The following is a 17,149-nucleotide window of genomic DNA, read 5'->3' as shown; positions in this document are numbered from 1 at the left end:
CGTGTTCGCAGTGTTCGGCCAAGTGGAACCTCCACTGTTTTCACTGCCACTCCCTAGTATCTTAGCTTATCTTAATACATCATGGAGTCCCCTAAAACAGCCTGGAAAAGAGGTTTTCTCCTCTTTCCCAAAACCATGACCTGCTGTGGACTGTGTGCTCAGACACAGAGAGCCCTGTGTCCCCAGACACCCGGAGCCACAGACACCGTCAACAGGGGACAGTGACACCAAACCCACGTCCTGGGAAAGACACAAACCCGTGGGGCTGACCCAGCACAGCGAGGGTCTATGCTGAGGCCTCCCCGGCCTGGGCTGCCCAGAGCCAAACCCTCCAGTGCGGAGCACGTGTGAAATTTGTTAACCAACAGGTGTATTTGTGTGTTACGTGTGTGATTTAAAAGACACTTTTAAAGCCAGCCAGTGACTCGGGGCGGCGGGGGGGGGGGGGGGGGGGGGGGCCCGGCAGCCAGACTCACACGTCGACACGAGGCCCTGGCGGCTTCTCCCGGAACTGAGGAGATTTCTCCCCTCCTGGGCGGGGAAGGAGCCTCCCCAGGGGCCAGAGCAGAGGCTGGGTGGGCTCTGGAAGCCGGAGACTGACCGCGGCTCGAAATCACTCCTCAAAGGCGATTTCAGAGCCAGCCCCCAGGGCAGCAGGCCCAGCGCGAATGTGGTCAGAGGGTGGGGAGGGCGGACAGTGCGTACTTGGGTCTGCAGCCAGGATCTCACCCGGAGATGAGGCAGCGCCTCCCCTCCCCTCCCCGGCTCAGCCGCTGGGGTGGGAAGGGCCGATTGCCTCCGCCTGTGTTTGGAGGTCACGACCCAACTGCAGCCAAGCTCTCAGCGAGTCTCCAACAGCGAGTTCGCAGGAGCACCGTCCGCAGCAGGCGTGTGTTCAACACGGGGGAGGGCGGCACTGCGGGGACAGGCGGTGAGTCACCTGTGCAAGGTCCACACTTCCGGGAGAAACGTGGGTGGTGCCGGCAGCCCCTTGGCCTCCCAGGTGCCTGGGCGGGGGATAAAAGCCACTGCAGTTGTCCTGGGGCTGGGGACAGGGACATGAGGGTGCCCCACCCTGCAGTCCTCATCGAGGCTGGAGGAAGCCACACCCTGGGTGTCCCGCGTCCCCAGCCGAGCGCCGTGTGGACAGAGGTGGAGGCCTCCCGGCAGGAGCTGGCTACGCTTCGATGGCCTCGTTCTTCACGACGCACGGCACTGAAGCTGGCCCGATGGGACGGGAGTGCTGCCCAGCCCTCGGGAGCATCTCCCACGGATCTGAGGCTCCCTCAAAGCACCGTCATGATTTTCCCATTAAGAGAAACAAACAGGATGAATCAACTGCTTGTTTACTGCCCACTGTTCAGCAAGGTGAACTTGCTCCTTCTGGGGGACACAGGAAGCGAAGTGGAAAGTATATCTAATGACAGCCTGTTAATGTTCCTTGTTTAGGAATTTGCTTGCTTTTTATTTAAGTGTTGCCGTGGTTTGAATGTGTCCCCCAGAAGTTCATGTCAGGACTCCACGTGCTCCCAGAACACGGAGGGCCACAGCACTGACACGTCCAAATTACCTCTCGTGACATTTTTCAGGAGCAAAAAGAGGGGCCGAACAGAAAATCCATACAGCTGCTGCTGTACCTGAAACGAATGAACGCGTTTACCTGCTGAAGGGCATCTCCTCTAATCTCAGCGCTGCCGTCAGGCAAGAGCAGCAACATCTATAAACTCCCATAAAAGTGTCACAGCTCTTCGACTTGGCGCCTGAGCCGTGGCTATTTGGAATCTCACCTCGCATTTAGGGTTGTGGTTTTCTTCCCTTTGTTCCTCTTGTCGTGAAACTGGCCAAAGTGTTTAAGTCCCAGAGATCCAATCCATTAATTACTCTTTTATTTATGTGGCTCTAACGGGCCCCTGTCCAAGAAGAACTCGGGACGGCTCACGGAAACCAGAGGAAAGCGTTGCAGATGTCAACACGCCTGTAACCTTTCCAGAGAGACCGGGTCTGCGGCTCTCACTGTGGGAACGGCCAGGGGATCTTGTCAAAGTCGGGCACAGAGCCCAGCGGCCTCGGCCAAACGGTCCTTCTGCACGTCACAACACCGATGCGTACGGCGGCCAAGCCCACCCACCCCACGCTCCCCTCCTCGTCTCTCGCTTGGCGGGTGAGACGAACGTTCCTTCCTTCCTAGCTGAATGCTGCGGTTCTCTCTGTTTAGCGTCAGGGCTGACAGATCCACAGGCAGGGAACGAAACCCAAATGCCCGGAGGTGGTTTCCTGGGACAGAGCAGACTGCGAGGTCCAGAGCCGCTGGGCCCCCTGGCACCAGACCCTCTGCCCGTCCGTGGCTCAGGGTTCCCGCGGGACTCGGGCACCGGCCCAGGTCCCTGTGGCCACGGCTCTGGCAGCTTCGGGAAAGGGCCGTGGTGTTTAGGGCTTGGCGGGGCCTCCCCAACCTCCCCCCAGATGGATCACGGACCCGGGATCAGGGGTAGAGACGGGTGAGGGCTGCGCGGCTCTGCCAGGGTGGGTCCACCTGCACCTGCAGCCGCTGCTCAGGAGCCAGGTGGGAGGTGACCCCCGTCCCCGGCGCTGGCAGACACTGTCACGTAACCGATACTCACTTAGCCCGTATCCATCTTCCCGTCTTTCTGACCAACAGAGCCAGCTCTGCTCACGGTGGCAACGTGCCCAGCTGAGAAACTCGAAAAGCTACCTGTGGAGCCCGGAGCTATCTCTCAAATTCTAGATGCATCTACACAGCAGCTCCACTGGGATGTTCCCAGGACTCTCAAGCGCAACACGTCTGAAACGTGGCTCCCACCTCAGTCCCAACACAGCAGCCACCTGTCGCCTTGCCTAGTGGTTAATGGACACTCTGTCCATGTCCCGAGCCCCCAGATCTTGGGGACACCCCACGTTGACTCTGTCAGCAAGTCCCGACAGCAAATCTGGACCTAACCTGCCTCTGCACCCCCAGTCCTGGGCAGGGCCCCACCCCACAGCAGGAGCCTGTGGACACCGTAGTCGGTCCCTCGTCCCTGTGCACGGAGGCTCCAGTGGCTCCCGCCTCACTCGGGGAAAAGCCAAAGCCCCCACTGTCACCCCTGCCACGGCCCTCCTCACCTGCCTCCTGCAGCCGTTCCTAGACGCACAGGTGTGCCCAGGTGTGCGCTGCTCCCCCAGCTCCTCCGGGCTAGAGTGAGTGCCGTGGCGTCAGCCCAGCTCACAGCAACCTCCAACTCCTGGGCTCAAGCGATCCTCCTGCCTCAGCCTCCCGAGTAGCTGGGACTACAGGCATGCACCACCATCCCCAGCTAATTTTTTCTGTATATATTTTTAGTTGTCCAGCTAATTTCTTTCTATTTTTAGTAGAGACAGGGTCTCGCTCTTGCTCAGGCTGGTCTCGAACTCCTGAGCTCAAACAATCCACCCGCCTCGGCCTCCCAGAGCGCTGGGATGACAGGTGTGAGCCACCGCGCCCGGCCTAAAGGACGTTTTTTGAAGTAGAAAGGAAATGGTCAAAGAAGGGACCTTGAAACCTCGGGTGTGAAGGAAGACGGACGTGAGGAGAGGGCAGACAGCCTGCACGTCCTCAGCAACACGGCCCCACACGCCCGGATCCCGGAAAGGCCTCGTGGCTCCTCTCACGCAGGGCAGGTCTCACGCCCTCGGGGAGCCCCTCGGGCCCAGGACCTCACGCCGCGTCCCTGAGCCCCTGCCAGCAACGGATGTTGACAGAAACGAGCTGTGTGGGGCTGGGATCTGAGCCCCCTGGGGGACACAGACTTCAAACACAGACTCCGCCATCAAAGGACTTCTGGTCTCACGGGGGTGCAAACCACGAATCCACGGAAATACATTAGAAATCAAAAGAATAAAAAAACCCGACCTCTGAAGTTTCTTCCTGCTGTAAACTCATAGGACCTGGGAAGTTCCTGTCTGCTTTTCCTAATACTTTTCATTTCCTAGCAAAGTTTTAAAGGTTAAAATAACAGAAGCTCATGCTCAGCGGTGCAGAGAGAAAAAAACAGATAAACGCGAGTGAAGAGAGACAGGAAGGAAGGAGGGGCCGTGGTGTCTGTGACGGGCAGGTGGCAGCACAGGTGGAGAAAAGGGACGATTTTCTGTCTCATCCCAGCGCGCCGCGTCCCCACAAAATTCACGTCTACCTGGGACCTCGGACTGGGATGTCACCTGGAAACAGGGTCTAAGGTTCGAGAAGAGATCGTGCTGGGTTAGGATGCGCCTGAGTCCGCAGTGCCCTAACCGGGCAGGAAGGGCAGGGACACACGGAAGGGGAGGCCGGGTGAGGAAGAGGACGAGGCAGAGACCGAGGTTGGACCACCAGGAGCTGCGGGGCCGCAAGGATGGACGGTCCCCTGGGCCTCGAGTGAACCAGCCCTGCCCATGCCGTGAGTTTGGACTTGCAGCCTCCAGAACCCGGAGAGAATAAATGTCATTGCTTTAAAGCCACCAGGTCACGGTGACTTGTCACAGCGGCCCCGGGAAGCTACAGCAGCAGCACAGATCCCGCCCTCGCTGCCATCTGGCCGGTCCCCCCAGCTGTTCCTGGCTTGGTGGCCTGTCCCCTCCCAGGCCTCCTCCAGCCCTCGGCATTTCCCAGCACTCCAAGCTGGCTCCGGGGTGAAGCACAGAGTCTCCCTCAGACGGCAGCGGGGCCCGCCGGGCGGTGCGTGTGGTTCTCCAGGCCCCTTTGTCATGGTGGGTGGAGCATGTGATTATCCTCGTGACAATTTCCTCAGCCTGGAAAACTGCACCCGCGTTGCCAAAACACTGTCTCCCTCGACTCTACCCCATTGCTCTCATCACATGGACGGTATTCGGCCTCCCCAGCCTCTTCCCAGCCTCCCCTCCTCCCCAGCCTCCTCCCCAGCCTCCCCTCCACCCCAGCCTCTTCTCCTCCCCAGCCTCCCCTCCTCCCCAGCCTCCCCTCCTCCCCAGCCTCCTCCCCAGCCTCTTCCCAGCCTCTCCTCCTCCCCAGCCTCTTCCCCAGCCTCCCCTCCTCCCCAGCCTCCTCCCCAGCCTCTTCCCAGCCTCCCCTCCTCCCCAGCCTCCTCCCCAGCCTCTTCCCAGCCTCCCCTCCTCCCCAGCCTCTTCCCCAGCCTCCCCTCCTCCCCAGCCTCTTCCCCAGCCTCCCCTCCTCCCCAGCCTCCTCTCCAGCCTCCCAAATCTCAGCCATTTGTCAGGTGTCAACACGTGCGAGTCCCAGACTCACAGCACAATAGCAATGTCACCCGGCTATGGGGACGCTGGTGTCTCTGGCTCTCCCCAGGGGACGTTACTCCCCCTCCTCCCTGGGCCCTGGCAGCCGTGCTCATGTCTGTTTGCGTGCTGAGGTGTGTGCTTTGTCTCATCGTCTCCCGTGCAGTCCCCGCTAGACCCGGGGCAGGTGACTGTTCGCCGGAGGGGCCCCCGAGCCTCCCGGCCCTGCCAGGGCCCATCAACCGCCCACAGCAGAGCTGCGGCTTCTGCCTCCAGGTCTCTTTCCGAACTGCTTTCCAGCCCAGGTGCCTCTGTTCACGGACTATTTGTGTGATAAGTTATGTGTCCCCAGGCCCCCGGTTGGAATTCTCAGATGTTCCACTGCTTCGTCTCAGTGTCATCGGCCTCGTGGAGGAGAAGACGCCAAGCTTAAAGCAGCCCCAACAACGACCGGGGTTTGGGCAGAGCCCCGGCTCCCACGCGGCGGGTCTGGGCTTCACGAAGATGCTCTTCACCCAGACAAAAGGCGCGGCCGTCCCGGGCAGCCCTTGTTTTCGCTGCCACGTCTCGCAGTTTCCCCACAGCTAGGAAACCTCCTTCCTGGACTGTAAACCAAAGAATAACCTCCAGTGTACGTCTGAACACACTTCACTCTCAGGGCAAGTCTGTGCACACACCCGCGATTCTCAGCGTAGGGGGAGATGTTCTCACCACACGATCTGCAGGACGGGACTCTCGAGAGTCTCTCAGGCTGGAGGATTTGCAGATCATCAGGAAATTTCAATTATAGGGGTGCCCCAGGGGGCCAAGTTAGAATCTCCTGGGAAGTGTTAACACTTTTATTTCTGTGAAAATATTAATGGGGCAGGTTTAGAAGGTTATAAAATTCTGATCTACTTTACAGCCTGGTTCTTTGGCCATTAGTAATAACAAATCACATCTGTGGCCCCAAACTCTCTGCTATAGCCCATTAAAATGGTGCTATTTTCCATGACAGATGAACAGTTTGACTTAGAAAAGGAATTTGACAGTCTACGATTCGCATTCTAGAACTGTCTACGGAGAGAACCGCTGTGACTCTCCCCGTATTTCTGTCCCTACGCTTTGTTTCGCATTTTCCCGCATTTGCTGCTCTGTAAGTTCATAAATAAAACAGTTTAACCCAAACTTTCCTAGGCCTTAACCACATACAAAATCTCCTTTCCTAAGTCTCTTTTGCACAAAATCTCTTTTCCTAAGTCCATAATGAATATCTAAAGTCTCCCCTTTGAAGTTCTCTTCCCATATATTAAAGGATAATGTTTGAAAAGGTAAATCGTGACTCTCCTACAGATATGAAATGAACACATATGAAAGATATTATTTAACCCATTAATGAATGGAAGAACAGCGAGATGTCACTATCAAAGGAAAATTCAATGAACTCGACGCGCATGGGGCCATCACGAATGCTGGATTAAACCACTTGATAGATACAGGACCGGCGGAACAGGTCCACACCCACAGGGGACGGTCAACTGAAGCTGCGCCGGACAAGACTTGCATGTTGGTGGCTGAGGATCATCTGAATTCCTGTTCGTGTTCTAGAACTCGCAGAGTTGTAAGGGGCACAAGGACACTAGGAGACAACAGACCCCGCCAAAGACTCAGAGGACCGGATGATGCCCAGCGTCCCCGGATGCACTCAGAACCTTCCTGTTCTATTTCAAAGTCTTCCACAATTTTTCCCTCCACAAATTAAGTGTAAGTTTAAAAAATCTAACTTCCCATGCAAAAAGAAAAGACATGGCCAAGGTTAAAAATTCAATGAAATCTTCATGCAGCAGAAACGGGGCAGAAACACAAAGTGGCGGGTGCAGGGGAGACCCGTGTCCGAGGTGCAGTGACAGAGACAGGTGGGCCGTGAGGGAGGGTGGCCCCTGCGGGTGGGAAACAACACGGGCTGAGCTCTGTGCTGGCCCCGGGCTCCAGCCTGAGACCTCGCAGGCAGCGGAGCAGGGAGGGAGGCCCCGGCAGGACCCGGCAAAGTCCCCGGCACTTGGATGTCCAGGGCAGGTGACCAGAGAGGAGACAGCCACCCGGAGGGAGGGTCCTGACTGTCTGCAGAAGCCCCTCGAGCTCTGAGCACAGCGAGGACCGGCGCACACGGTATGGAACCTCCCCAGCGCAGGGAGAGAACCGCCCGAGAGGACCACAGGGAACTCACCCGGGGCCAGGAACAGCCCGAGCCTGCTGGCCCAGGAGCCTCGGCACGTGCAGGATGATGGGGCTGCCCAGAAGGGCCCCGGCTCACTGGGGGAGCGAAACCCGATGTAGCCCTACAGCCAACAGCTCAGCAAAACAGTGAGGGAGTGGAAACGCCAGACAAACAGAGAACACACTGAACAGCTCCACGTATATAAAGTTTTAGAAAATGTAAACAAATCTATAGCGAAAGCGCAAGGATTAGTGGTTGCCTAGGGATGGGGGCGGGGGGGTGCAGGGAGGGACAGGAAAGGGTGCAAAGGGGACCCGGGAAATCTCGGGGGGTGGGCACCTTCATCATCCTCATCGCAGTGATGGTTTTGTGGGTCTACACGTCAAACGCTGTAAACGTGTGCAGTTTATGTTTGCTGTTTCCCAGTGAGCTGAGCCGTGGAAGCGGGCTGGGCGGGGCCTTGCTGCGGGTGGGGCTGCCGTGGGGAGGGGCTCGGAGCCCCGGGGGAGGGGCGGACAGGGGGACGGGAGCGGGGTGTGGGCGGCGAGCGAGGCAGAGACGCTTGGCTCAGCAGCGTTCAGGACATGCAAGTTAAATCCTCAACCAGATTCCACTTCTCACCAATGCGCCCGGCGCGATTTCCTCTGACAACACTCGTGGGCAACTCGGCAAAAGTCGGCAAAACTGAAGTTTTCCTGCCGTGTGACCCAGCACCCCCCTCCCCAGCCCCACAGTAAACCGCAGACGTAACCGTCTGTGGAACGTGGCTAAACCGCCGTGGAGTAGCCACGACACGCGGCCACCCGGCCGTCACGTGTGCGTGTTCAGTTGACCGTTGAGATTCACCCATGTTGATTAGTGAAGTTCCAGTTCACTTACTTTGGCTGCTGTCACAGAAAGTCTAAAAATGTCTAAAATTCTTAAAATCAGTCTTGCTGATGAGGTTATTATGGGGTGATGGCCAATTACTTCTGGAATGATCACCTGTCAGGCCCAGGCCACAGAAATCGTTTCAGGGCCTTTCCAAATCCCTGTGTTTGCTTCTCCGGAGAGGCTTTTACTCGAAGGATATGCATCTTCCTCGTTTGGCAAAGCACTTCGGCAGAATGAACCAGCCTTGAGCAAACAAAAAGGGTTTCCGAGGCAAAGACAGAACGTAGCGTGCGAGACGGGTGCTCGGGGGCAGGAGGCGGGACGGGGCAGAGAGCTGCCGGGGGCGCCCGGGCCCAGCCTTGTCTGTCGCTGGGGGGGCAGGTGCCGACGGCTGCAGGGAAAGAACGAGCAGAAGGACGGGGAATGACGCCTGGGAAACCGGCACAGCAGCAGGGATGGCTCGGAGACCCGGCAGAGCACAGCCCGGCGCCATGCGAGAGAGGACGCTGGCCCTGCGGCACGGTGAGCACACGCTTCCCAGGCCCGGTGGACGCCCACAGACGTGCTCTGCACAGCGAACTAGGGCTGAGGACCCTCGGCCTGGCTCCTGAATGTGGTCGGGACACGGGGTCCTGTCCTCTGCAAGAGGAGATGTGGGAGTGGCTGCACCACGGGCAGGACCAGTTGTTATTGCTCACACCTGTATCTCCCGGGTACTCACACCCACACCTCCCCGGGTGCTCACACCTGTGGCTCCCGGGTGCTCATACCTGTATCTCCCTGGGTGCTCACACCTGTATATCCCCGGGTGCTCACACCTGTACCTCTCGGGTGCTCATACCTGTGGCTCCCAGAGTGCTCACACCTGCACCTCCCGGGTGCTCACATCTGCACCTCCCGGGTACTCACACCTGTACCTCCCGCGTGCTCACACCTGTACCTCCCGGGTGCTCACACCTGTACCTCCTGCGTGCTCACACCTGCAGCTCCCGGGTGCTCACACCTGTACCTCCCGGGTGCTCACACCTGTACCTCCCCGGGTGCTCACACCTGTACCTCCCGGGTGCTCACACCTGTGGCTCCCGGGTGCTCACACCTGTACCTCCCGGGTGCTCACACCTGTGGCTCCCGGGTGCTCACACCTGCAGGGTCACCTGCACCTCCCCGGGTGCTCATGAAACCACACGTCAACCCCGCAAAGCCAACAAGAAGGGACGGCCGTCCCCGCGCACACCAGGCCTCAGCGCACACTCGGGGTTCATGGCTACGTCCTGGCTCAGCTGCGAGGGCAGTGAGACCACCAACCCGTTCACTGGCCGCTTCTGAGCTGCGTACGAGACCATTCTGGGCGTACGTGGACAAACACCCGACTTCAGAGACCTGTGCATTCTAAGGCAGACCAGAAAACGCCACGGTCAATGTTTTATTCCCAGACTTTCCGGCTCTGGTTGCTTAGTGTGGGAGGAAGGCAGGCGTGTGGGTTGAGAAGAAGTTTATCACGGAGGGGCCAAGAGTGCACGGGCTGGGCCTGCACCTCTCCCTAAGGAACCAGCAGGCACTGTGGGCCCGGCCACCTGTGGTCACGTGGCCCCCGACGACCCTGTGCTCTGACAGTACCCAGAGACGTCAGGGACCACGGCCACACGGCTGACCCCGGATGGAGGGGGCCTCGCGCCCTGTGAGTTCAACTGCACAAGGATGTAAACGGCGTCCGCTTTCCCACGCTAACGTCCCAGGGCCCCACCCTGCCTCCCCCGCTGGAAGCACGTTCTTCTCCTTGTTCCTTTTCCTCTTTCTCTCCCACCTCCTCCTGCCCGAGGCCCAGGACCTGACTAGGCACTGGTGTCCCCGCCACCCCAGGAGAAACCCGCTCCCCTGCTGTCCCCAAGCGGGAGGCGGGAGGCTCTGCCTCCCCAGCCCGGCAGGCCGCACCCGGTTCCCTTATGTGTGTTTGCCCCCACAGAGCACGGGAGGGACACGCCAGCGTCTAAAAATGACCCCTGCCCTGCCCACAAATGAGGACTGGTTTCTCAGAAGACAACAGTCTCTTATGTGAACTATAAAAAGTTGCTGGATCCACAACCTATTATCATCGCGGGATAAATTACTGATCTGAACGTCAGCTGGGTGGTGCCTGGTTGGGACCCACGCCCCTGCAAATCCAGGGGCTCCAAATCACCAGCCACTCCCTGCACGGCCACTCCCAGGTGCCACCACCCACCTCACCTCCCCCCGGGGCTGCAGGTTCAAACCTGGGAGTGACAGGCAAGGGCCTCCCACATCGGGCAGCAGCTGGGGCAGCCGGGCAGGAAGACACGGCGGGGTGGGGAGCCCTTCCCACTCCCCCCGGAGGACTGGCGATTCCTGGCCAGCGGCAGGATGTGCCGAAAGGACACATGCTCCCTGGGGAGGGGAGAACTCGGAGATGACTCGGGGCTCCCACCCACGGCCCCGTCCCCCGGCTCATTCGCAGTTTCAGAAAAGCTGCTGCCCCGGGCTGACCCCTTCCTCCACCTCCTGCTAGCAGATAGGGTGCACCAGCCCCGCGTGCCGGGCACGGTGAGGCCGGACAGAGCTCTGTGACAGATGGACGCCACCTCCCCCGTGTCCCAGAGCCTGACTGACCACCCACAGAGACCACCGTCCCGCCCTCGCGGCCGGACGCTGCTGGCTGGCGGGGTATTAGGGTGACAAGCACAGGCCCTGCCCTGGCCTCAGAGGACGGGGCTGATGCGGAACGTGCCCCGCCCCCCCAAGTCCCCTGCAGATGAGAGAAACAGGCCAAGGTGTGGGCCGCTGTCCCGCAGGGTGGGCTGCTGACAGCCGTGTCCCCAGTGAGGCCGAACCTCCTCCCGCTGACTCACGGTCTTCCAAGAAGCCCTTGCCCGACGCCCAGAGCCGCACGCGGGCGCCGATGTCCCTGTGCTGACTAACTCCTGTCCGGAAGGGCTGCAGGGACAGGCGAGAATTCCCGTCCCAGAGGGCTCAGGACCATCAGTGCACGGGCTCCTAGGTGGCTGTCGGTGTCCCCATCCCACCCACCAGGACAGAGCAGACCCGCGGGGCCGGGGACGGCTGGGCAAGGGGGCGGGGCTGTGGTCCCCGGGGCACCCCCCACCGTCAACCCCTCAGCTGCAGCTCCCCGGCTCCAGGGGTGGGAGGGGCGCCGGCCCCCACGGTGTGTCCCGGCCGTGGGCTCCGCCTGCAGCTGGCACCTGAGGACAGACACTGCTGTGCCCGGGGCTGTGGCTCTGCCAGGATGTGCCCACCCTCGATGGGCCCCGTCCTCCCTGCCTCTGAGGCTGTCCCCCCACCCCGAGAGCAGGAGCCCTGAGGAAGCCCCCAGCCGCGTCCCAGAAGCCCAGCCCCACGGGCAGCCCAGGCCAACGTGGGGCAGAGCAGGAACCAGAGAGGACGGAGGGAGTGGGGGGAGAGGAAGGGACAGAAGGTGACGCTGCACTTCTCTGTGTGGGGTGCATGTCTTGTGGATGCAACACCCCCAAAGCCCCGTCCCGTTCCTGACAAATCCTGTCGTCTCTTCCCGACTGCACAAGACACGATGAAGCCCCCGGGAGCAAGAGTCCCGGGTCTCAAACCCGGGTCCCACGGGGGCTGGGGAGGGGACACCCACAGTGTCACCAGAGCAGCCAGGACCCCGCAGAGGGCAGCCGGCCACGACGTGCCCCTTCTCAGACCACCCCCCCCATCCTCCAAGGGAAGACAAAAACCCAGACTTTTATGTAAATCTCCCGATTTTAAAACATCTGCAAATAATTCATTATTTTAAAGCAGGAAAACCTCCTCGAGCCCGGCTGGCAGTCTGAGGCCTTTGCCTGAGCAAAACAAGCTGCTGTCCCGGCCGGAGATGCGGAGGGGTGGGCCGCCCGCCCACCTGCTCCAAGCGACGCCCCCTCCAGCCCAGTGAGTCTGGGGGTTCGGGCTGGGGGCTCAGCGAGTGAGGGGCGAAATGCCTCAAGAGAAAAGCCTTGGACCAGGCAGCGACTCCATGGTAAACAGTCAGCCTCCCGGGGCCAGATGCACTGAGCCGTCCCTTGTCTGAAATCTCTGCTGGGAACAAGACTCCTTTGTTTTTTGTTTTTGTTTTCTTTCTGCATCTGCGGCACAGCTAGCGTGAACTCTGCGTGACTCCCTTACAGCCTTCCAGAAGGGACCAAAGGGTGTCTAGACGGGACACCTCTCCTCACTACGCCCTCCTCCCGGGCCCAGCTGGAGGGGCCCCGGGGGACTGGGCCGGGAGCGCTGGGGGAGGAGGGCCTGGGTGGTCCCCCGGCCCGGGCCACCCAGGCAGGAGCCTGGGAGCTGCGAGGGCCCAGCACACCTGCCCCTGCAGCCCTGGGGACCCCACGGGGGTGATTCTGCCCGAGGACCCAGCTCGGCCTGCATCTTGGGGCAGTTTCCTGGCCTCCCTCTTCCACCCGCTCCTTCCGAGCTTTGCCTCGGAAACGTGGAGAAGCCAACAGGTCTCCTCCTCCCCGGGAGTCAGCCTGTATCTGCTCTTTCTCTTTTTTGTGTGTTGCAAATATTTTAAAACTCAGGAGACGTCACAGGCGAGCAGCTTCTCCAGAAAAACCGGCAGGTCGGGGCGGGGGTGCTGGGGGTGCTGAGGGTCCTAACAGGCCAGAGACCAGAACCAGTCTGCAGCCCGGGGCTTGGGGACCGCAGGGTCAGAGGAAGGGGGGCCCTCGGCCACCTCTGCCTCCAGCCAGGGAGCGGGACGCGCGGAGTTGACGAGCGTCCACCCTCCCCACCCCCTGGGCCACTCGGCAGCTGACCGCTGGGGGCGTCTCCGTTCCACGTCTGCCCCCAACCTTAGCACCGGCCCCTCTGCCGTCCGGCCCACGCAGAAGAAAGATGCTCCCAGCTGGACCACCCGGGTGGGGGACAAGTGGGGCTCGTGCCCTCGCGGGAGGCGTGTCGGCCCCCCTCGCCCCCCGGGCGTGGCGCCCACAGACCCGCCTGTCCGTGAAGACGCTGCTGTGGGTGGGAAGTCGAGGGGCCCCCAGGCTGCTGGGTCATCTGGACCCCCAGACAAGGGCTTGGGGACTCGTCCCCACACAACTTAACAGTCGGGAGGGAAGTCACAGCAGAAGCGGGTCCAAGCCCACCTGCCAGAGCCAACGAGACCCTCACCCGCGTGGAGCTCGAGGGTGACGTGTTCCCACGAGTCTGCTCACGGGGACGGGGGCAGGGGCAGGTCAACACTTCCCTGGGGCTAGTTGATTTTTGAAGCCCAAATAGGCTTCGCTTCTCTCTTCTTTGAAGCAGCTAAACAGCAAGAAACAGCATCCCCCGCGGTGCTGGGCTCCACTCCACACTCACCTCGCTGCGAACAAGCCTCCCAGCGACTGTCTTGCCTTCTACAGACACGTCGAAAACAACTAACCGGGAGAATAAAAGTCTCCTCTACATCATGATTTCCACCGCACAGAACGTCCGTGCGCCCCCATGGCTGAGGCATCGGTGGGCCCACATCTCGCAAAACGGGCCCGTTTTTCTCCTTTTATTTTGACTTCCATCAACACTGTCACAATACGGTTTCTTCAATAAATAATAACAATGTCACGCTGTTTAAGTGACTGGCTGTTGTCGTGTTTCCATTTTCAAATCTGAAACCACCAGCCGCGTGTCACGCCTGGGCACCTGCCGGGTCGCGTCCTCGACTAAGCGCAGAACAGCCGAGCCCGGGTCCCCGAGGCACAGAGCACAGTGTCTGAGGATGTGGATGGCATCCGCGTCGATTCCGCATCGATTCCACAGAGCATGGCGACTCCATGGTCTCCACGTTCGGACTTCGAGCCCCGGTGCCCTGCAGGCTCCGCCCCCCAGTGCGTCGTCAGAGCCGGCGTCTGGCTTTCCAAGCCCAGTTTCCTGGCTGTCCCAGGACGTGACTGTGTGTCCGAGGCCGTGGGAATGGCCACGCCCCATGGTCTCCATCAGTCCCCGGGACCTGAGGGCTCAGACCCAGGGGAGAATGAGCCCGGCCTAAAGGGAGCGAGACCAGCCCAGCCAGGTGACAGCTGTAGCCCGAGCCCTCCTTGGACTTGGCTGGCACAACTGTCGGGACCTCGTCCCGAGACACTGTGCGGGGGGTGGGGGTGCTCCGCAAGGTCGGGCCCCAGAGGAGCCACCGGACAGGGGCGTCCCTGGCTGCCGTCCCCGGCTGGCACCGCCGTCGGTGTGGGACTCAGTGCTGGGAAGTCGCCCTCTGGAACGGGCCATGGGAAGAGGGCGGCGTGATCCAGACCCGCTGCGGACCGTGAGAGGCGACTGGAGTCCAAGGTCGCCCAGCACGGCGCGGGCTGCCGCTCGGGCGCTGGCTGTCACCCTCACACGGTGGCTGTCCTCGATCTGCAAACTCCAGCTCCTTTGAAGCAATGAGCTTTAGACAAGTGTTAAATTACGGGTCTCTTCTGTGTCTTTTCAGTGTGACCGTGACACACCGCAGGCGTTACACGCTAAATTACACGGCATCCGAGCGGCAGATGCTCACGGCTGCTGGGAAGGGGGGTTTGCTGCTCCGTGGACGCCCCAAGGCTGCCGTGACGAGCAGCGATGTGCTCACGTGCTCGGGCCCTGCCCTGCGGGGGGGAGCGACACCCCCACACACCTGATCCCACGTCCAGCGGCCGGACACAGGACGGCTCTGTCACGAGGGGCAGCCCAGGAGGAAGAGCCTGCCCTCCCCAGGGTGGCCACTGGAGCTCAGAGTCCGGCCGCTGCCCAAGAACATCCGGAGGGGCTTCCCGCCGATGCCTCACTGGTCCTCAATGGCGCCCAGACATGGTGCCCAGCCCGGCCAAACCTGCCCCCACAGCCAGCGAGGGTCACGTCACAGGCAATGGGGACGTCTCCGGGGTGACTGAATCAAATATCTCGGCGCAGGGGGAGGAGCCTGGATCATCCATGTGGGCCTGACGCAGCCACAGGCCCGTGGGGGGGCGGGGCGAGGACCCTCAGAGCTGGAGTGGGACGGGAGGGGGGTGGTTAAAACGTGGTTGGGGGAGACGAGAAGTTCACTCGGAATAATCTGAACTCCGAGCTCTAACTTTTGAGTCCGAGTCTGCAATTCTACCTCCTCCCTCCGTACCAAACACAGATCTGGCTTAAACATCCAAAATAAATCTTAAAATGGGAAACACCGTAGACATTTAACTGAGCAATTCTGCTCCTGCGAAGTCACCCCACAGAGGTAAGGGAGCAGGAACACGGAGGTTCTTACAGGGCCGCGTGTGAGGACGCAAACCGGGTGCCTGACACGGGAGGACGGCAAAGTGACCGTCACACAAGACTGCTGTGGAGTCTGCAGTTACCGGCTGCCGACCTCGGTGACAGACGACCCCGAGACACAAAGCAACCACTTTGGGGGGAGGAGGAATCCGCTGAGCTCGGAGGGAAAGCACGAGGAGACCAGCCAGCCTCTGGCGGGGGGCGGGACGGGCGGGCGCAGGGACTGTGCCAGAGACAAGCCGCGTGGGGACCCCCTGCAGCACCCCAGCCTGTGGCTGCACCGGGCCTCAGTGTGACCCTCTGTCTGCAGAGCGCAAGCTCCAGAGCCACCCCTGTAAAAAGTTTGAAATAAAAATAAATGAAATAAAAAGATAAAAAATAAAAAGAGCACAGATGGGGCCCATCACCTTCCCACTCCGACCTGTCCCCTGCAGCCCAGAGGTGCAGATTAATGGACACACTCGGAAATGGGGGGCCCCTTCCTGGGGCCCCTGGAGGGTTTGCCGAGGTTCGACGGGGTGGGGTGGGGGTGCCGAGTGCCCTGCCCGCACCCCTGGGGTTAACTAGGTGCCCACGAAGCGGCCTCCAGGAGCCCCCTGTGACCCCTCAAGACCTGGGAGACCGTGCCCCACTCTGTGCTGAGAAGGAGGGTGCCCGAGCCTTCGCTGGAGGAAAATTCCTGCAACCTCCTCACTACCCTTTCCCTGCGGAGCTGAGGGGGACAGACAGCCGACAGCCGCTCCCTGCGGGGTCCGCCTCACCTCGCGGGCCCATCAGCGAGCGCCGTGGGACACGTCCCCGCAGACCCGTCATTCTAACTGCAGAAGGCATGCCTCCCCACGTGCTCGGAAATCGGAAAGCGACCTTCAAAAGAAAAACCCCCAAAACCCTGGAGAACGCTTGGCAAAGACAAGCTTTAATTAGCATCCTCTTCTGGTATGACAAAAATCCCTCTCCGCCTCTCCACAAGACAAGACTCCTTATTCAAACACTTTCTTCTTTTAAAAATAGCTGCACTAACCAACCATTAGCACGAGGACTGCATTTCAATCCACCCGTTCTTTTTCTGTGGTTTTCAAACTGGCATCTTTGCTACTTCACAGAGGACAAGAATGCAGCTGTCAGAGCGTCACGGCAGGGCCTGCGATTCTCCGCAGCGGGAAGCGAAGCGTCCGCAGAGACCGACTCCCCCCGGCACTGAGACCGTCCTCCCTGCGGCAGGTCTCCCCTCCCCCGTGAGAAATGGGCCGGAGACCGTCTGAGCCTTTGCAAACAGAGAGGCCTTCGGGTTCCTTCTCGGCTTCCCGTGTCTGGGAGCCAGAGAGATGCATACACGGCCAAGGTGCCCTTAAGACATATCTATGCGGCCACGTGCTGCTTACTGCTGCGTCCCTAGGACCGTGTCCTTAAGCGATTTGGCCCCGAGCAGACATCACAGCGCGCGATGACACAGCCCAGACAGCACAGCGACCGCACACCCGGGCTGTGTGTGGGACCTGCTGCTCCCGGGCCGCACACCTGTGCCGCAGGTGACTATCCTGAACACTGCAGGTAACTGCAACACGACGGTAAGACTTGTGTGTCCAAACATCTAAGCATGGAAAAGAC

General features: G+C 60.4%; 1 protein-coding gene across 1 annotated transcript in view; it reads right to left on the bottom strand.

Moving 5' to 3' along the window:
• ADGRD1 (adhesion G protein-coupled receptor D1) overlaps positions 1-17,149 on the bottom strand; it is an 84,924-nt gene that overhangs the window by 34,724 nt on the left and 33,051 nt on the right. The gene's annotated exons all lie outside the window — the stretch shown is intronic.

This window comes from Lemur catta, chromosome 21 (genome assembly GCF_020740605.2).
Source record: "Lemur catta isolate mLemCat1 chromosome 21, mLemCat1.pri, whole genome shotgun sequence".
Classification (NCBI taxonomy): domain Eukaryota; kingdom Metazoa; phylum Chordata; class Mammalia; order Primates; family Lemuridae; genus Lemur; species Lemur catta.
Note: the sequence above shows the minus strand (reverse complement) of the source record. Positions and strands in the feature narration are given on the sequence as shown.